The 21,318-nt window shown below is 38.3% G+C and overlaps 1 protein-coding gene across 1 annotated transcript in view; it reads right to left on the minus strand.

The window, feature by feature from the left end:
* Nucleotides 1-21,318, minus strand: part of TDRD15 (tudor domain containing 15) — a 77,229-nt gene that overhangs the window by 17,175 nt on the left and 38,736 nt on the right. Inside the window, 1 exon segment of the mRNA XM_017876833.1 lies at nt 567-679. The gene's annotated coding sequence lies outside the window, so the exon portion shown is untranslated.

Here is a 21,318-nt window from a genome sequence, read left to right on the forward strand (position 1 = left end):
GCCTCCCGAGTGGCTGGGACTACAGGCGCCCACCACCTTGCCCAGCTAGTTTTTTGTATTTTTTTAGTAGAGACGGGGTTTCACCATGTTAGCCAGGATGGTCTCGATCTCCTGACTTCATGATCCGCCCCTCTCGGCCTCCCAAAATGCTGGGATTACAGGCTTGAGCCACTGCGCCCGGCCCGAGAATAAATCTTATAATATTTTGTCATGTAAACTTTTAGCACCATTAATCTTAAAATCCTCACATCTTTTGATACCAAGATTACTCTTGGTAATCTATCCTTATGAATATAAGAATATATACTGAAAGATGTTTATTGAAACACTTATAAAATTAAAACTATAAAACTCTGCTAAGAGAAATTAAAGATGATGTAAATTAATTTTAAGGTATCAATTCTTCCCAAAGTCACCTACAGAATTGACATAATCCCAATCAAAATCCTGGGATGCATTTTGGTAGAAATTCAAATCTTTTACGGAAATGCAAAGGAAGAGAATGGTCTAAATCGGTTATAAATAAATAAACTGAGAAAGATTAAAGTTTGAGAATTTATGCTTACCTGAGTTTAAGACTAATTATAAAGTTACAGCACTCAGGACACTGTGGTACTGGTGTAGTACTGGTGTGGAAATATAATTCACTGGAACAGATCATAGAATCCAGAATTAAGACCTAGATAAAGTCAATAAAAGATAAAATGATTTCAACCAAGGTGCCAGCAATTCAACAAATGATGCTTTAACAGTTAGATAGCCAAAAGCTTAAAAGAGGGAAAAAAAACTGACCACATGCAAAAATTTATTCTAAATGGAATATAAACCCACATATAAGAACTAAATGTATAAAACTTCTCAGAAAAAAATAGAAAATCGTAGGTAACTTGACTTAGCAAAGATGTCTTAAACAGGACACAAAAAAATTCAAACTACTAAAGAGGGGAAAAAATCAATACATCAGAGTTTATCAAAATTAAAATATTTTGCTCTTCTAAAGACACAATAAAAAAACTAAAGGCAAGCCAGAGAGTGAGAAAATACAAAACATATAACCTAGAACCTGTCTCTAAAATATATAAAGAACTTTTACAACTCAATAGTAAAAAAAAAAAAAAAATCCAATTTAAAATAGGTAAAAGATTTAGCAGCCACTTTACCAAAGAGGATTTATGGATGGAAAATTGGCATTTGAAAAAGATGCTTAATATCATTGTCACTAAGAAAATGCAAATTAAATCACACTAAGATAACACTTCACATCTGCTAGAATGGCTGAAATTAAAAGGCAACCATACCAAACATTAGTGAGGGTATAGTGTAACTGGAAAAGTCACAGACTGCAGAAGGAAGTGTAAAATGGTACAAACACTTGGAGAACAGTTTGGAAGTTTCTTTAAAAGTTAAATATATACCATATACCTTCCACATGACCCAGCCAATTCACTTCCGAGTATTTACTCAACATAAATGAAAACATATGTCCATGCAAAAACTTGTAGGGGACTGTTCACAGCAAGTCTACTTGTAATAGCCAAAAACAAAACAACCCAAATGTTTGTCAACACAATAAACAATGGAACCATAGAATAGTCATACCGCATAAAATGGAAACTATCCAACAATAAAAAGGAATGCTGTAATCTCAGCACTTTGGGAGGCCAAGGCAGGCGGATCACCTGAGGTCGGGAGTTCGAGATCAACCTGACCAACATGGAGAAACCCTGTCTCTGCTAAATATACAAAAGTAGCCAGATGTGGTGACGCATGCCTGTAATCCCAGTTACTTGGAGGCTGCAGCAGGAGAATCCCTTGAACCCGGGAGGTGGAGGCTGCGGTGAGACGAGGTCTCGCCATTGGACTCCAGCCTGAGCAACAAGAGGGAAGCTGCGTCTCAAAGAAAGAAAGAAAAAAAAGGAATGAAGCACTGATACTCATAAAAACATGGATGATTCTCAAAACAATTATGCTGAAACACAAAGAGGCAGAATACACAATTTATGAATCCATTTGTATAAAATCCTAGAAAACGCCAATTAATCTACAGTAACAGAAAAATCAATGATTGACTCAGGTAAGGGAAGCGCAGGTTGGAGTGGGACCAAAGGAAACTTTTGAAGGTGATGGATGTGCTTATGATGTCGTTTATAATGGTTTCATAGAGTATACATGTGTCAAATGTCAAATTGTACACTTCAAATATGTGGTTTGTTATATCTCAGATATACTTCACTAAAGCTATATGACACACACACGTACACACACATGCACAGGCACACATGCACAACTTGAATGTTCATTAATGGAGGAAAAGAATAATTCATAGAGGACCTATTTTAATATTTGTAATTACTAATAAAAAATGTCTATTCGCTCTGATCAGTAGGTCTTAAGAATCCTATTCAATTTGGGAGGAGGTCAGAGTAATATAAAAAAGATATTAAAATGATATCTTACATGTATACATGATTATGTGTTCGTATACAAATAGAGGAAAGTGTGACGGGTACATATCAAACAAATAAATCAGGAGATGGAACTGGAAAAAGAGTTCCGGGGGTAAAAGGGAATTCACTTGACCCTCTGCTTTAGCTGACATGCTGTAAAGAGCTTATATTTCTTGTTAATTTCAAAAGGTTAGAAAAATTGAATGTATACCAAAGTGGTACAACAATTAAGTGATTCATCAAAGATAAATTTCGTTAGAAAAGCACCTCCATACCTTAACTCTCTTTATGTCTTTTGGTCTACACTAACACACTCTCTCTCTCTCTCTCTCACACACACACACGCTCAACTCACACACAACTCGGCATTAGGATCTCTCACACTCACACACACACCCTGGCATTAGGATCTCTTCCTAATACAACCCTAGCATATCTCACACACTCACACACACCCTGGCTTAGAATCTAATTCACACACACACCATGGCATTACGATCTCTTTCTCACACATACACTGGCATTAGGATTGTTCTCTCTCACACACTCACACACAACCTGGCATTGGGATCTCTCCCTAACACACACATCCTAAAATTAGGATTTCTCTCACAGTCACACACACCCTAACATTAGGATTTCTCACACACACATACACCCTGACATTAGGGTCTCTCTCACACACACACACCCTGACATTAGGATCTCTCAGTCACACTCACAAACCCTGATATTAAGATCTCTCACACTCACCCTGGCATTAAGGTCTCTCTCACACACACATGCTGACATTAGGATCTCTCAGCCACGCTCACAAACCCTGATATTAGGATCTCTCACACTCACACACCCTGGCATTAAGGTGTGTCACACACACACTGACATTAGGATTTCTCTCACACACACCCTGGCATTAGGGTCTTTCTCACACACATACCCTGACATTAGGGTCTCTCTCACACACACACACCCTGACATTAGGATTTCTCTCACACTCACACACCCTGATATTAGGATCTCTCAGTCACACTCACACACCCTGATATTAGGGTCTTTTTCTCACAAACACACCCTGACATTAGGATTTATCTCACACTCACACACCCTGACATTAGGATCTCTCAGTTACACTCACACATCCTGACGTTAGGATTTCTCACACTCACACCCTGGCATTAAGGTCTCTCTCACACACACACGCTGACATGAGGATTTCTCTCACAGTCACACACTCCCCGGCATGAGGACCTCTCACACTCACACACACCCTGGCATTAGGGTTTCACACACACACCCTGACATTAGGGTCTCTCTCACACACACATACCCTGAAATTAGGATCTCTCTGTCACACTAATACACCCTGACATTAGGGTTTCTCTCACATTCACACACCCTGGCATTAGGGTCTCTCTCACACTCACACACAACTTGACATTAGGGATCAGCCATCATTGACCCCATATGCTGGGTGCTCCCCTCTCTGATAACTGCATTTTTCGAGGAAGGGCTCTGCTCCAGGGTGGGAGAGGTGAGTCTGAGCCGACGCCGCCATTAGACGTAGGGAGAACAGAAGCAGCCGAGGATCCCACCACAGACTTCAGCCCGCCCCTGGGAGGCCAAAGCCCCTGTGGGTCAGAGGAGAAAAGTGGGGAAGTACCATGGAAATCAATAGTACCTGGAGCAGGCTAACCATACATAAGCCGAGCTGGGGTTTACCAAAAATCTCTGCGGCGGGTCAGGCCGATCTTCCCAGAGCTGGAAAAATACCGTTAGGGCCCAAGATGGCGGGAGACTCGGGCCCTGTACCCACCCCCTCGTAATCCCGCAGGGGCCCCAGGGAGCATGTGCGGGCTTGAAGGCCGAATGCGGCGGGGGAGGCCTGCAGCTGCGCAAAGCGTCCTACCTGACGCTGTCCCTGCCTTCCTGAGGGCGGAGGTCGTGTGCGGCCAGGTAAGGGTAGTGCCCACTGGGAGTTCTTGAAGCTGGCATTAGGCTCCAGGTGGGCAGCCTCACAGCCTTGTCTCTCAGGGACAGGCCATGGAGAGACTCTGGACGGACTAATGTGGTGGACAGGATGTAGCCTTGTCATATGGCTGTGACACATTGGGGTGGTATCACCCCACTTCCTGGCTGTCCAAGGGTTGGAGATCATGCAGACAGATCCATCTTGCAACTACCAGGGTAGAAACTCAGGAGCCCCAGTGAATTAGTGAAAGGAATATCTATTTATTGAGCACTAGTTAATCAGATATTTAAGTTATTGCATTTAATTCTATTTGTCTGTTTTGGAGACTCTTGAATTGGGTCCGTGGATTAGATGGTATTAAAGTATATAATGTTAATTTCCTGACCCCCGTGGGTATGTTAGGGTTATGTAGGGAAAAGTCCTTGTTTATAGGAAATAGACAAAGTAGTGGGGGTTATTGGGCATAATGCCTGTAGTTTACTTTCAAATAGGGAGGTGACATGTTCTTTCTACTCTTCTTGCAACTGTTCTGTAAATTTGTAATTTTAAAATAAAAACTTTATTTGAAAAATTACACTAGTCTCATAAAATGAGCCGCACAACTCTATTTTTTTGTGTTCGGCAGCAATTTATATGACATCATATATAGCAAGAACAGAAAGTAACTGTCCCTTGAAAAATTAGAAACTCAACTATATTAAGTCATCTGGATACGTATTTTGGGGGAGGCAAAATCTTGCCTTCCATATCAGTTGTTTCATACTCACAGATGGAGTCAAGTTTTCTGTTTCTTTCAACCGTTTCCTCCTTTATCGTGTATGTTAATTATTTATATATTTTTCTCTTGACAAGTCTTATTAATCATCTGTATTGTTTTTTCTTGTTGTAATTGTTCTCCAGTTTATTTTTCCTTGTCTGTATTCTTTCCTTCTATTTTCTGACTTTATTACTTCATTTTCTTGAAGTAACACTGTCTCTATTTTAACCTTTCTTATTTTCTGAAAATATATTTAAGCTATGAATTTCCCTTCAAGTACTACATTAGTTGTATCCCTTAAGTTTTTAATAGTATAATTTCTTTATCTTTCAGTTTAAAGTTGTCCTAATTCCTATTGAGATTTCTTTCCTGATGTGCTTGTCAGCTTTATCAGTTACAGAAAGTGATTTGTATCTGCTTATTGTAAGTCTGCCTATTTGTCTTTTCTATAATTTGAATATATCTTTAAAGTATATAAAGATTTAAAATTTCTTTCTTATGAATTGACCATTCTATCAATTTCTAATAACTTTCTTCATGTCAAGAAATTTTTTGCCTTAAGGTATTTTACCTAACATTTATTTAGCATGGCTAAATACATTCATTGAGTTGGTATTTGCCATGGTGTATCTTTTTATATCCTTTTATTTACTAACCTTCCTTCTTGTCCTTATAATTTAGTGTGGCTCTTATAAACAACATCTAGCTCAATGTTGTTTGTTTACTCTTTGTTGAGTCAGTCTTAGAAGCTTGCATTTACCTTTGGTCCATTGACATTGATTATGATTTCTGATATTTTGTGATTTCTACCATTTTATTTTATGCGTTACGTCTTCCTACTTTTTCTAGGTTTCTCCAGGAATGCTTTCTCTTGAATTGATTTAATTTTTTTCTTTACCTACATTTCTCCTTCCCACTCCCTACCCTCCACCTGCCATTTTCTGCTTTACCACTTGGGAAGTAATTCTTTCTGGTACTGTCTTTCTGGTACTATCTACTGTCTTCTGGTACTATCTTTTCTGGTACCATCTAATTATTGGTGGCCACTCAACAATTTTTAACACTTATTTAATTGAGCAAATTCTGAAGTTAATTTTTACCCTGTTTTTAAACAATACAAGGGACCTTGGGACCTTGGGACACTTTGACACACACACACACACAAACCTTTCTCTTTTTTGTATTTTCTATTGATATATCATTGTTTTACATATTTTTGGAATACATATATTTTGATACATGTATGCAATTTGTAACAATTCTCTCAGGTTAATTGGGATATCCATCAGATCTATTTTTGGTTTTTTGAGACAGTTTCATACTGTTTACCATGGTGACTGATCGAATTTATATTCCCATCAAGAGTGTACTGATGTTCCCTTTCTTTGCATCCTCAACAGGGTTTGTTATTTTTTGTCTTTTGGGTAATAGTCATTCTAGCTGGGGTGAGATGATATCTCATGGCTGTTTTGATTTGCATTTCCCTGATGATTAATGATGTTGAACATTTTTTTTCATATACCTGTTGGCCATTTGTGTGTCTTCTTTTGAAAACTGTCTATTCCGGTCTTTTGCCCATCCTTTTAAATTTTTTTTTTTTTTTTTTTTTTTTTTTTTTTTTTTTTTTTTTTTTGGTATTTAGTTATTTAACTCCTGGTAGATTCTGGTTGTTAATCCCTTGTGGGAGGGATGATTTGCAGATATTTCCTCCTACATAAATTCCACACTTAGAGCTATCCCATTTTTGACAAAGTCACCAAGAACGTACACTGGGGAAAGGATAGTCTGTTTAATAAATGATGCTGGGAGAACTAGATATCCATATGCAGAAGAATGAAGCTAGATCCCCATCTTCCACCATAAACAAAAATCAACTCAAAATGGATTAAAGACTTAAATTTAAGACTTGAAACTATGGAACTACTAGAATAAAATGTTGGGGACATGCTACAGGACATTGATCTGGGCAAAGAATTTTTAGGTAAGACCTCAAAAACACAGCAAGAAAAGCAAAGATAGACAAATTGGATTACATCAACCTAAAAAGCTTCTTCACCGAAAAGGAAACCATTAACAAAGTGAAAAGACAAGCTACACATACTGCTTTCTAACTTACATGCTTTTTAACCTGAAATCTGCCGGAGAAAGTCTCCATGAACATCTGATCAATCTTACATTACCTATACATCAGTTAACTTATACTCATCCTTCAGTTCTCAGCTTATAGGCTGTTTCCTCTGAGAAGACTTCTGAGTCTGGGTGAGTAGTCATGACTGGAATACTGTACTATACACTTAGAAATGCCCAAAAGCTTCCCAAGGGGGTATACAGGCATAACAGTCCCAAAGGAATCAATTTTCAGACCCTCATCTTTTAAATGTGCTGTTTTCTGAGGCTGAGCCGCCTAAGAACCAAACCACTTGCAAGTCAGAATCAGCTGGTTGGTTCCCCTTTTCTCCCTCCCTTTCACTGTTGCCCAGTTTCCAATTTATAAATAAAGATGTCTCCTAGCCAGGTGCGGTAGCTCATGTCTGTAATCCCAGCACTTTGGGAGGCCAAGGTGGGTGGATCACCTGAGGTCAGGAGTTCAAGACCAGCCTGGCTAAAGTGGTGAAACCCTGTTGATGAAACCTTGTAAAGTGGTGAAACCCTGTAAAATACAAGAATTACCCAGGTGTGGTGGCACACACTTGTAATCCCAGCTACTTAGGAGGGTGAGGCAGGAGAATCGCTTGAACCCAGGAGGTGGAGGGTGCAGTGAGCCGATATCACACCATTGCACTCCAGCCTGGGTGATAGAGCGAGACTCCGTCTCAAAACAAACAAACAAAAAAGTCTTCATTGCCTATATTTATTATTGTTTGTTACCCTGAAGTGTAAATTCCCCTGAAACACTGAACAAATAAAGAGCTGTTTAAAATAGTAGCATCGTGAAGCCTTCTTTTGTAGGGCCATTGTGTCTTTTTCCATATTATTCAAATTTCTGTGAGACACAAAGCACAGCATTAGAAATGGAGTATTTTGGTGCATGTAGGGCTGTTGATAATTAGACACAATGTGGAGTTGAACATGGGTAGAGTTGCCAGATTTAGCAAGTAAAAATACAGAACCCCAGTTAAATTTGAATTGCAGATAAATAACAATTTTTTAGTATGAGTATGTTCCAGATATACTAAAACACTGAAAAATTATTAGCTTCTGAAATTCAAATTTAATGGGTCATTGTATATTTTATCTGGAAACTCTAGAAAACATAAGGACATTTTTTTCTTCCATCTCTCGACATTTTTAAACAATACAATGTACCCAAGGGAGAGTTCTGTTAGAGCAAACCCAAAAACGTAGGTAAGAAGTCTTAAGGTACTTAAAACTTGAAATAAAGAGGTACTTTATTTCATTGAGGCTGCACACTCAAACTCCAAGGTTTTGTAGAAATGAACTCATTATAAAATTGAAACTTCATTGATCTGGCCGGGCACAGTGGCTCACGCCTGCAATCCCAGCACTTTGGGAGGCCAAGGCGGGCAGATCACTTGAAGTCAGGAGTTCGAGACCAACAAAGTAGTCAGTTTGTGTCTACTAAAACACAAAAATACAAAAATTAGCTGGACATGGTGGTGCACACCTGTAATCTCAGCTACTCGGGAGTTTGAGGCACAAGAATTGCTTGAACCCAGGATGAGGAGGTTACAGTGAGCCGAGATCATGCCACTGCACACCAGCCTGGGTGACAGAGCAAGATTCTGTCAAAAAAAAAAAAAAAACCTTCATTGACCTGTACACTGAAGATGTGTGCATTTTGTATATATTTATGTTATACCTCATTGAAAAAAGAGTTTTGAAAAAGTATCTTAAAATTAAGAGTATGTTTTCTGAGTATATGTGTTAAATAAGGCATATCTAAGTGAAATAATAACACATATAATTTTTTTAGAGTCCTTCTGTTAAGCTTCCCAGCAATTAAGATTGTAGACCATTCTAATGGCTAAGTAGAAAATCATTTTTCAAGTCAGGTAGTCTCTAATGGTAGTGCTTTATTTTTTAAAAAAAAGATTGAAGAATATAGGCAAGTACCCAATTATCAGTACATTAATCATCAGTCATTACAGATAGGAGAGCATTAGGGGTATGAGAGCAAATGTTTAAGAACCACTAAGTTATACATTCTCTTGGTAACCTGAACTTTTCCCCTTACTTATCATAATCTATAAATACATGCCTATTGATATGATTATTTGATGTGTGTTTCTCCAACATCAAGTCTCATGGAAATAATACTAAGCATATTGTTTATCCACAGTGAATCTAAGTCAAAGATTGAATAAGCAAATGGATTACTGTACAAGTGGTATTTGCAGTCCTAGGAGTAGCTGAGATCATGCAGAAACAGATAAACAGAGAAGAGGATGGAACTCTGGAAAACAGCAAAAGATAAACAACTCCTTTTAGTACAAAAACCGTTATTTCTCTGCGCAACTTTTTCCCTTTTCCCTTTTCCCTTTTCCTTTCCTGCTTTGTCCCTAGAGAGCATAGTGTTTTGCATACAGAAACAATTTCAGTGTTAAAATAAACTTTCTTCCCCAAAGGTGGTCTAAGACACAGAATACGTAATTACTGTTATGAGTGTTCTTTTTCAGGGAAATAGTTACCTTAGAAGACTGCACCTTGTTGTCTTCACTGTCTTTTAGAAGAAACAGATGTGAAATACACAAGATATAGGTAGTCCCATAGCCCCTTCAAAGAAGTTGCGAGTGATCTTTCCTCCTAGCCTGACATCAAAAAGTTAATTTTTTTGCTATCACTCAGTTTAATAAATCATCTCTGAGTTCATCATACACAATCATGTCACATGTTCTAGTCATCGGTAAGAATGTTTTCCTTCTAGTTCCCATTTCCTCTAATATGCTAAGATCAAGTCCATTTTTTCTGTGTTTCTTCCACTCACTTTATAAAACTTTAGCTCTAAATAAATTAACATCGATGACTTGCTTAGATAGTCCCTATCTGGTTGGACTTGGTTTTCTATCTTGTCAGTTTTTTTATGTGCCACCGGGAGGCAGCATGAACTTACCTACTGATAATCTCTCTTGATGCCTGTACATCTGCAGTCATCCTGTTACTTTTTAAAGAAAGATGTCTTTTTTATTTAAGATGTAATTAAATCTCACCTTTTTTAAAAATAATACTCGGTGATAATGGGACGTGGGGAAGCAGAGATCATCATAGGCTTGTGTTAGAATGTCAATTAGGGCAATTTGAAAATTACTTATCTGAAACCTTAACATCGTTTATGTCCTTTGCTCTGGCATTCCCCTTCCCCACACTCACTCTCCCACTCCCAGCAATTTCTCTTTATGAAATTATTAAGATCGTGAGCAAAGACTTAGCTACAGGGACATTCAGTACAGCATGCTCATACAAACATCAACTAGAAATAATATAAATGTCCAACAAGAACACATTCTGGTCATACAATAGATAGCTCTGAGGCTGATAAAAAGGATATTATTGAAATTTTTCTGAAAATGTGGTATACATATTACTAGATATGGTCCACAAGACCATTGTAAGTGGGACATGAAAAGGAAGCATGTTTCCCTTTCACTGTATCTCTTATCTGGTCCCAGAAACAGTATCCCGGCTGTGTGGCCTCCCTCCTAGACAGGCAGGAGGCTATGGCTTCCCATACACACCCAGGCTCTTCTCTTCACCAGCCTCCTCTAGGACTTCCTTGTCCTATTCCCTCTCCAAGGCCCAGGCTTCATTCCACTCCCTTTATTATTTTTTTTTTAAATAAAGAAAGCCGTAAAACAATGTCATCTCCATCTGAAGACAACAACAAATCCAAATAATCATTTATTTATTTGTTAGATTTCTCAGCAATATTTTGGAGCTTTTATTACAAAGGTTTTGCACATTTTGACAAGCTTTTTCTTTTTCTTTTCTGAGACAGGGGCTCACTCTGTCACCTGGAGTGCAGTGGTGTGATCATGGCTCACTGTAACCTTGACCTCCTGGGTTCAAGTGATCCTCCCACCTCAGCCTCCCAAGCAGCAAGTACTACAGTCACGTGCCACCACACCCGGTTAATTTTTAATATTTTTTTTTTTTTTAGAGATGGGGTCTAGCTATGTTGCCCAGGCTGGTCTCAAACTCCTGGGCTCAAGAGATCCTCATGCCTCCACCTCCCAAAGTGCAGGGATTACAGGGATGAGCCACCATGCCTAGCCTCCAATCCCTTTCCTTCCCACACAGCTCTTTCTGGTTCCCCAGCACAGCCCTCCAGGTGGTCTGGCAGCCAGTCAGCTCCATCCTCATTGCCCTCAAGCTCCTTTTCTTAGTATTTCCTGAAACCCCCAGCTCTGCCCCTTCCCCTAAGCTCCTGTCTACCTTCTTGTCCTGTTATGTGATTGCCATATCCCTTAGAGAAAACCTGTCCTAATTGCTTTTTTTTTTTTTTTTTGGAGACGGAGTTTTGCTCTTTGTTGCCTAGGCTGGAGTGCAGTGTAGCGACCTCGGCTCACTGCAACCTCCGCTTCCCGGGTTCAAGAGACACTTGCGCTTCAACCTCTCCAATAGCTGGGATCACAGGCGCCCGCCACCACACCCAGCTAAGTTTTGTATTTTTAGTAGAGACAGGGTTTCACCATGTTGGTCAGGCTAGTCTCAAACTCCTGACCTCAGGTGATCCGCCTGCCTCGGCCTCCCAAAGTGCTGGGATTACAGGCGTGAGCCACCTCACCGGCCCCTCCTCACTCCTCTCCTCCAGCCTCCCTTTTGTCCCTGGAAGTCCCCAGTTTCTTCTGCATGCCATTGCTCCACCCTTAGCTTCAGCACTCCCTTCCTCAAGCCTACAAAATAGACTTCTTTTATCTATTCTGGCCCTTTTATTTTCTACTCCTATTTCTTCCTTATAGCCCTCCTCACTTCTAACCAAAGCTTCTTTGCCATTTAATATGTTTTGCAAGTAGAGCTTTCCCAAATATCTTGTTTAAGAAATAATCATAAACGTCATCTAGATATATTCCCGACTCAGTAGTGAGGATAAAGTGTTCACCTTTTCATAACAATAGTCACAAATATGTGACAGTCAATTTCTTTCTGTAAATGTATAGGAGCTAAATTCCTAGTTCAGAATGTATAAAATTGGTGAATTTCCCAAGGAGAAATTAAAAAGCAGTTAATATTTCCTATGAGTTCTATGATTTAGAGAATAGTTGGGAAACGAGAAATAAGATAAAATACAAGTAAATGTTTTTCTAAGTTCATTTAAATCCGATCCTAAATCTCACTTGAAATTCATTGTGATCTTTGTGGAGAAGAATTCTTTTAGAAATTGGAAATTAAACTGTAAAAAATAATATATGTTGTTGGTTCATGGTGCATGTGTATTGGAGCAATATAATGTCTCTTATCAAGAATTGCCTTTAGTATGGAACATCATTTATTAATGTCATCCAGTCATGGGTCACATTATTACTGATGAAACAGAAAAGCAAATTCCTTACATGCTATTCTCAAAGTCTTCTAAAAGTGTTAAGGTAAATTGAATAAAATCTACATTTTATGTATTTGAAATATAGCAATGAGTAGCCAAAAAGATATACATAAGCATCTGGCAAATATGTGAAAAAAAAAGTTTTTAGTAATATGGATACATATCAACTTTGGCCACATATCATTACCTTAAGTCTCACAAGAAGAATTTTGAACACTTTTATCTACCATTGTCAAAGATTGACTAGTTCTATATACCTTAACTTTCTAGATTTCTGAACCTTATTTCTTTAAAAAACAACTCTTTATTTTAAGCATTTCAGCTAGAATTTCTGTAAAATTGATTATATTTTATACACATCCTGTCTTCTTAAATGCTCACATCTGTAATCCCAGCACTTTGGGAGGCTGAGACGGGCAGATCACGAGGTCAAGAGATCAAGACCATCCTGGCCAACACGGTGAAACCCTGTCTCTGCCAAAAATACAAAAATTAGCTTGGCGTGGTGGTGCGTGCCTGTAGTCCCAGCTACTCAGGAGTCTGAGGCAGGAGAATCACTTGAACCCGGGAGGCGGAGGTTGCAGTAAGCTGAGATCGCTCCACTGTACTCCACCCTGGGTGACAGAGCAAGTCTCCATCTCAAAAAAAAAAAAAAAAAAAAAAAAAAGTTTAACTTTTATTGGATAGTTCAAGGTCTTCATTGTGATTTTCTATTATGGTACAATGGAGGCCAAGGAAGGAACTGCTAACCCCATGCTCAGTGGCCTGAGGAAGTAACAAATGTTCTTATGTCTGCTTTTTATTGTTTTGTTATCATAACAGTAAAAAACACCATCTGCATCTAACTGCTTTCTCTACTATTGAGAAACACTACTCCATGGGTCTCTTCAATGCCTAGATGTCTTGGTGGGTTATGCCAAGGATGCAAGGCCCTGACCACTCTTTATCTAGAATATTTCTCATGGCCATTTCCAGTGAGCAGCGTTGAGAAATGCTGTAAGCTCTCCTTTCAGCCACGGCTGCTGTCAGTGGTACATTTTCTAGGTTCCACATTTGTCTCCCACGACACAACCCATGTTTGTGCAAGCATAGGTCTAGGACCACCTAAGCTGCCCTGCGGAACTGGTGCTCCAGAAACCAATGCAACCAAGTTTGTGCTCCAGCTACTGCTTTCGCTGTGGGTAATCGTTTTTGACCCTAACTCAGGAGGTCTTCTATCTTCTGTCAGCATCCATGACATTGTGGCAAGCTGACTTGTTAGCTTGCAACAGAGTAAAATCTCAGACCCCTCACAGTTCTTGTAAGCTACCTTTCAATTTGTTGTTTAATTTATGCTTTAGCACACATGTATTAATTATGTATGCCTCTAGAAATACGTAAGATCCAAGGGGAATATAAAGTGGACAATAGTTGGAGCCTCCCTTAAGAAGCTTTCCCTGGTGAGGAATGCAGACACTCAAACAGATTTTGTAACAAAACATGATTGATATTAAAGGCATGGAGATGGGAACCAGAAGGTCAGGGATAACTTTCTGGAGGAGGAAACAATTAAGTCTTTAAGGATGAGGACTTGACCAGGCAGAGACAAAGGACATAGAGGAATGTTAGAATAATATAAACCAAGGAGAAACACCATATAAAATGTACACACTAATTTTGAGATGCCTCCTGATATCAGAATGGTTAAAATGCGAAGGAAAAGAGTCTCTTAGAATTAAGCAATTAGCATAATTTAAAATAATTGCTGGTGACACATCTGTGAAATAACATATAATTGTCTATTCCTCAAAAAACTGGAATACTATTTAAACAAATTAAATCATTATCTAGAACTAAAACCCTTGGTGATGTCAACATACTTTAGAGGAAGAGGAGCATAGATAAGCATGAAGTTAAAGTCTCTTACAAGAATTATCTTGGCCGGGCACGGTGGCTCAAGCTTGTAATCCCAGCACTTTGGGAGGCCAAGAGGGGCAGATCACAAGGTCAGGAGATCGAGACCATCCTGGCGAACACGGTGAAACCCCGTCTCTACTAAAAAATACAAAAAACTAGCCAGGCGAGGTGGTGGGCACCTGTAGTCCCAGCCACTCGGGAGGCTGAGGCAGGAGAATGGCGTGAACCCGGGAGGCGGAGCTTGCAGTGAGCTGAGATCTGACCACTGCACTCCAGCCTGGGCGACAGAGCGAGACTCCATCTCAAAAAAAAAAGAATTATCTTACTTGGTGTGATGAAGCTATGTATTATTAACCAGACATTATAAGAAAATATAAGTATAAATAAGTTTATTTAAAATGTAAAGTTACAAACCCCATAGGCAAAAAAATGTTAAAATTCAGCTATATGTGACTTGCAAAATATACACTGAGAAAACACCATATGCAAGATTGAAAATGAAAGGATAAAAAGTATATACCATATGTACCCATTATCTATTGCCACGATAATCCTGTATAAAAAAAAAACACATGAAAAGTAAACATTTATGTGATGCCCACACCTATAGGTTAGATGGGGTCATCTGATGGGTTATCAATGGATTAGCTTTGCTCTCTCATGTATTTGGGGGTGTGGCTAGCTGGTTCAGCTCTTCCTCACATTTCTCTCATCATACAACAGGCTAGCGTGGGCTTGTACACATGTCAGTAGCCAGGTTCCAAGAGACAGTAGGAGTAAGTGCACAGTCCTTTTAAGGGACAGGCTCAGAACTGGCACATCATCATTCCAGAAAATTCTATTGGCTAAAGTAAATCACAAGAGCAGCCCAGATTCAAGAAGCAGGGAAACAAACTTCTATACTTAATGGTAAAAATCTGCAGGTGATCTGCAAAATGTGTGGATACAGGGAAGAATAAAGAATTAGAGATGTTTTTGAAGTTAATCTTCTAATGGCGATAAAGTGGGTTTAGCCATGTTAATATCAGCCAAAAAAAAAAAAAAAAATGATAATGGAACAGTCCTTTACTCTGACCACCATATTTAAAAGCACAACCTGTCTTCTGCTCCCTCCAGTTCCCAAGCACCCTTCATCTGTTTTGCATTTTCTTTGTTCCATGGCACCTATAATAATATAATTTACTTATCATGTTTATTTTTTTAGTATGTGTTTCCCCTGGAAGAATATAAGCTCCACTAGGGCAGGATCTTTGTATTTTTTGTTCACTAGTATTTCCCATCTACCTAGGGCAGTGCCTTATATGTGGTAGTTATCCTGAAAGTATTTGTTGAATAAATTAATACACCAAGAAGATATCAAAATTATTAATATATAATTGTGGTGGTATCTTAGATTACTGCTTCCAATTCTTTACTCTCCCCATGTAAGAGAATCATATATTCATCCCCTTTACCATATAACTTTGCAGTGCCACCCTTGAGACAGGGTTAATTTGCCAGCCCTAATAATGTTGAGCTTAACCATGTGATTTATCTCAGCCAATGGGGTGTAAACAGAAGTAACATCTACCAGAAGCTTTAAACATGCTTTTGTGGTGTGGTTTTCTCTCTAATAAATTCCCCTCTTGAGAAGAACAGGCTCTGAGCAGTCACTGGTCCTGGAGTTAACAGAATATGGAATAAACCTGACCCTACCCAGCAGGATGAAGCACAGCCACCCCAGCTGACCTACAGAGCTTTCAGCAAGAAATAAATGCTTTTTGGAAGCCACTGAGATTCTGGAGTTCTTTATTATTTCATATGGCACTGGAAACTTAATATAGCACAAAAACGTAATAGTAAAACTTCCAAGCAGAGAACAAAATCTGAAAACTACATAAGAAATTGACAAGTCAGATCATGGTAAAAAATTTTAACATACCTTTATCAGAAATTGATACATCTAAAGGGCCAGCCATGGTGACTCATGCCTATAATCCCAGCACTTTGGGAGGCCTAGGTGGGCAGATCATCTGAGGTCAGGAGTTCAAGACCAACCTGGCCAACATGACAAAACTCCATCGCTACTAAAAATACAAAAATTAGCCAGGTGTGGTGGCGGGTGCCTGTAATTCTAGCTGCTCAGGAGGCTGAGGCAGGAGAATCGCTTGAACCTGGGAAGCAGAGGTTGCAGTGAGCTGAGATCATGCCACTGCATTCCAGCCTGGGCAGAGAGCAAAACTCCATCTTAAATAAATAAATAAATAAATAGGACACATCTAAATGGTAAAATAATTGGTATGGTTGTAGTAAGTTTGACTAAATGTGGTCCATTAGATACATAAATGCAACACTGCACCTAACATAGAATATGCATTCTTTTCAAATATATATGGGACAATATAAAAAGCAATCAAATAGTTGTTCACAAAAGTTTCAACAATTTGAAAAAAAAAATAGTTTCACACAGCACATTATCTGAACTTACCAAATTAGAAATAATAAAAGGCATTTTTTTAAGTATTTTGAAACTAAAACTACATCCCTAAGTAACTCATGGAACATAACTCATGAAACGAAGTCACAATGGAAACTTTGAACGATTTCAGACTGAATTGAAAGTGCAACATACACATGTAGAATTGCGGAACAGTGAATGCAGTGCTTAAATTCCTAGCCTTCATAACATTCAATATCTTTTTTTAAATTACACTTATTTTAAAATACATACATTTATATTAAATGAGTTAAGTTTTCAACTCAATAAGGCAGATAAAGAACAAGGAAAACTGAAAAAAATTGTAGGGAGAATTTCACTTTCAGCCATGATAGACAAATAGGAATGGGATTTATCCTAACATCTTAAATAACTTGAAAAGGAGATAAAATATGAAACAGTGGTTTTTAGACATCAGAAAACAGGCAATGCTGGACAGTGATCCCAAAGAGAAGGGAAACAAATAAGGTAAGCCTTTTGATTGCCCCAGCTCACTGCCTGAAGAGAATTTCCAGACTACAGTGCAAGGAGGAAAACAAAACAGAGTCCAGCAGCCTTGCTGACTTGAGAAGACAGAATTCAGAATTTTAGGAGGTCAGGAGATACACACAGACAGCACCAGAGATCTGCAATAGGGTTCCCCTCTATGTCTTTGCATGAGTGCAGATCTACACATATATGCAAGGAAGTTACCTAATGCCAAAGAAAGAACCATCAGAAAGGAATAGGTGCAACAATGCTCACAGCTCACTTCTCATTAGTAGTAGTCCATGCTCAAACCAACAAGAAAGAAAGACTTCCTAATACTTGGAGCATCAAACAGAATCCTCAAAAAGGTATTGCCTCAGTAATGGGAGCAAATTAACCCTAGACTAAATCTGCTTTGGATTTACCTAAGACTTAAAAACAAGCTTTAAAACTATTTAATTCATTTCAACTAACTTAACTGAATCTCAGAATAAACCCCAAAAATATCTAAAGAAAGAAAATCAAATCCAGCAACCCGGCCGGGCGCAGTGGCTCAAGCCTGTAATCCCAGCACTTTGGGAGGCCAAGACGGGTGGATCACGAGGTCAGGAGATCGAGACCATCCTGGGTAAAACGGTGAAACCCCGTCTCTACTAAAATACAAAAAACTAGCCGGGCGAGGTGGCGGGCGCCTGTAGTCCCAGCTACTCGGGAGGCTGAGGCAGGAGAATGGCGTAAACCCGGGAGGCGGAGCTTGCAGTGAGCTGAGATCCGGCCACTGCACTCCAGCCTGGGTGAAAGAGCAAGACTCCGTCTCAAAAAAAAAAAAAAAAAAAAAAAAAAAAAAAAAAAAACCAGCAACCCTCAGTGACCAGAATCCAGAATCCAATGGCAAATCACCAGTTATGCAAGCAGGCAGGAAAATACAACCCACAGCGAGGGGGGGCAAAAATAAATCAATCAATCCCAGAAATGGCAGGGATGATAAATTTAGCAAATAAGAATGTTAGAACAGCAAAATCAAGTCCACACTTTAAGAAGATAGAGAAAAACATGAACACAAGGAAGATATAAGTAAGACTCAACTTGAATTTTAGGAGTGAAAATATAAGATGTGAAATGAAAAATGTACTAAAAATAATTAGCACACTAGATATTGCAGAACCAAAGAGTAATTTACTTTGAAGGCATAGCAACAAAAACTATCCAACATGAAAGAGTGAAAACAATGGGACAATGTCAAAGAGGAAAGACACAAAAGCACTTGAAGAAATAATGGCTGAAATTTTAAAAATTTGATGAAAACTATAAAACTTCAGATCCGGAAATCTCATTGAAATCTAAGCAGGACACATGAAGAAAATCACACCAATACACATCACAATCAAATTGGTGAAAAACAATAATAAAGATGAAACCTTAAAAGAAGCCAGAATCGGGGGTGGGGCATTACATGTATAGCAGAACGAAGGAAAGAATGAAAGCACCTTCTCATCAGAAACCAGACAGACTTCAAGACAATGCTGTGACATCTTTAAAACATTGAAAGAAAAAACTGGCAACCAAGAGTTATATACAAAGCAAAATATCTGTCTTTCAAAATGATAGCTAAGTAAAGACTTTCATTGACAAACAAATGCTGAGAAAATCATCATCCAGAAAGAATTTTAATTTTTTCCCACTACAAGAAATACTAAGGGTAGTTCTTCAGGCAGAAATTAAATGACGCCAAATGGAAATGTGGATATACACAAAGAAAGAAGACTTTTGAAAATTATTAATATATAAAATAACCATTAAACAGTTTTCTCATTAAAATAAACCTTTAAGAAGTTATTGTTTAAAACCAAACCAAAAGTTTGTTGAATGTATACTGTATTAGAAGTAAGTTTTACATAGCAAGAGCACAAAGGATAGAAGAGGGAAATGAAAGTATACTGCTTTAAAATTCTTACACTGTATGGAAAGTGGTACTTGTTTTTTTTGTTTTGTTTTGTTTTTGTTTTTTTTGTTTTTTGTTTTTTTTTTTTTTTTTTTTTTTTTTTTTGAGACAGAGTCTTGCTCTGTCGCCCAGGCTGGAGTGCAGTGGTGCCATCTCGGCTCACTGCAAGCTCCACCTCCTGGGTTCATGCCATTTTCCTGCCTCAGCCTCCCCAGTAGCTGGGACTACAGGTGCCCACCACCACGCCCGGCCAATTTTTTTTTGTATTTTTATAGAGACAGAGTTTCACCATGTTAGCCAGGATGGTCTTGATCTCCTGACCTCATGATCCGCCCAACTCGTCCTCCCAAAGTGCTGGGATTACAGGCATGAGCCACCGCGCCCAGCCGGAAAGTGGTACATTTTGATTAAGTGCCCAACTATAAATAGTTCACAATGTAATTGTAAATCCTAGAGAAAAATCTAATAGATATCCAAGACTGGAGATAAAAATGAAATTATAAAAAAAAAAAAATCAGCTTAACCAAAAGAAGGCAAGAAAATGGAGAAAAGGGAAAAGATGTAGAACATAAGAAACAAATAGCAGATGGTAGATAAAAACCTAACCATACTAATCACATTAAATGTAAGTGGTATAAATAGTCAATTAAAGACACAGTTTGTCAGATTGGATTAAAAAGCAAGAATCAATTGTATGTTGTCCAAAAGAAACCCACTTTAAATATAAATACACAGACAGGTTAGAAGTAAAATAAGAGAAAAATAAATTCCATGCCCATACGATCCACAGAAACTTTGAGTAGTCATAGTAATATCAAATGAACTAGATTTCAGTGCAAGGAATATTACCAGAGAGAAACAATGTAAATACATAATGACATAAGGTTCATTCATTAAGAAGATATAATAGTCTTCTATGTATATGCAAATAATAACAGATTCAAAACATCTGAAGCAAAAAAAGTGTTAAAACTGAAAAGATAAATGGAAAATTTCACAATTATAGTTAAAGATTTTAAGTGTAGATGAAGGAAAAAGAAAATCAGTAAAGGTGTAAAGACTTGACCAATATTTTCAATTAACTTGAAATTGACATTAAATAAAAATCTCACCTAACAATCTTAATAATTGCACACAAAACACGTGCCAAAATAAATCATATTCTTAACCATAAAACCACTCCGTACAGATGTAAAGAATTCAAGTCATACAAAGTATGTGCTATGACCACAATAGTTAAATTCGAAATCAGTAACAAACAGATATATAGAGAAACCCTAAGTACTTGAAAACATACACTTCTAAATAACTAAGGGTAAAAGAAGAAATCACAAGGGAAATAGAAAATATATTGAACCAAATGGAAATTAAAAGGCAGTGTATCAAAATTTCCTTCTACATGTTAGCATTGAACAACTGGAAAAACAACATATGTTAGCACTGAACAACAGGAAAAACTAATTTTAAAAATTATCTATAATATCATCATAAATATGGGCCAGGCGTGGTGTCTCATGCCTGTAATCCTGGCACTTTGGGAGGCCAAGGTGGGCAGATTGTTTGAGGTCAAGAGTTTGAGACCAGCCTGGCCAACATGGTGAAACCCTATCTCTGCTAAAAATACAAAAATTAGCCAGGCATGGTGGCGCTTGCCCAACTACTCAGGAGGCTGAGGCAGGAGAATCTCTTGAAACAAGGAGAGGAGGTTGCCATGAGACTTGCAGAGACTCCATCTCAAAGAAAGAAAGAATGAAAAAGAAAGAAGGAAAGAAGGAAAGAAAAGGAAGGAAGGAAGGAAGGAAGGAAGGAAGGAAGGAAGGAAGGAAAGAAGGAAGGAAGGAAGGAAAGAAGGAAAGAAGGAAGGA

Source organism: Rhinopithecus bieti, unplaced genomic scaffold, assembly GCF_001698545.2.
Source record: "Rhinopithecus bieti isolate Rb0 unplaced genomic scaffold, ASM169854v2 scaffold_7681, whole genome shotgun sequence".
NCBI lineage: Eukaryota > Metazoa > Chordata > Mammalia > Primates > Cercopithecidae > Rhinopithecus > Rhinopithecus bieti.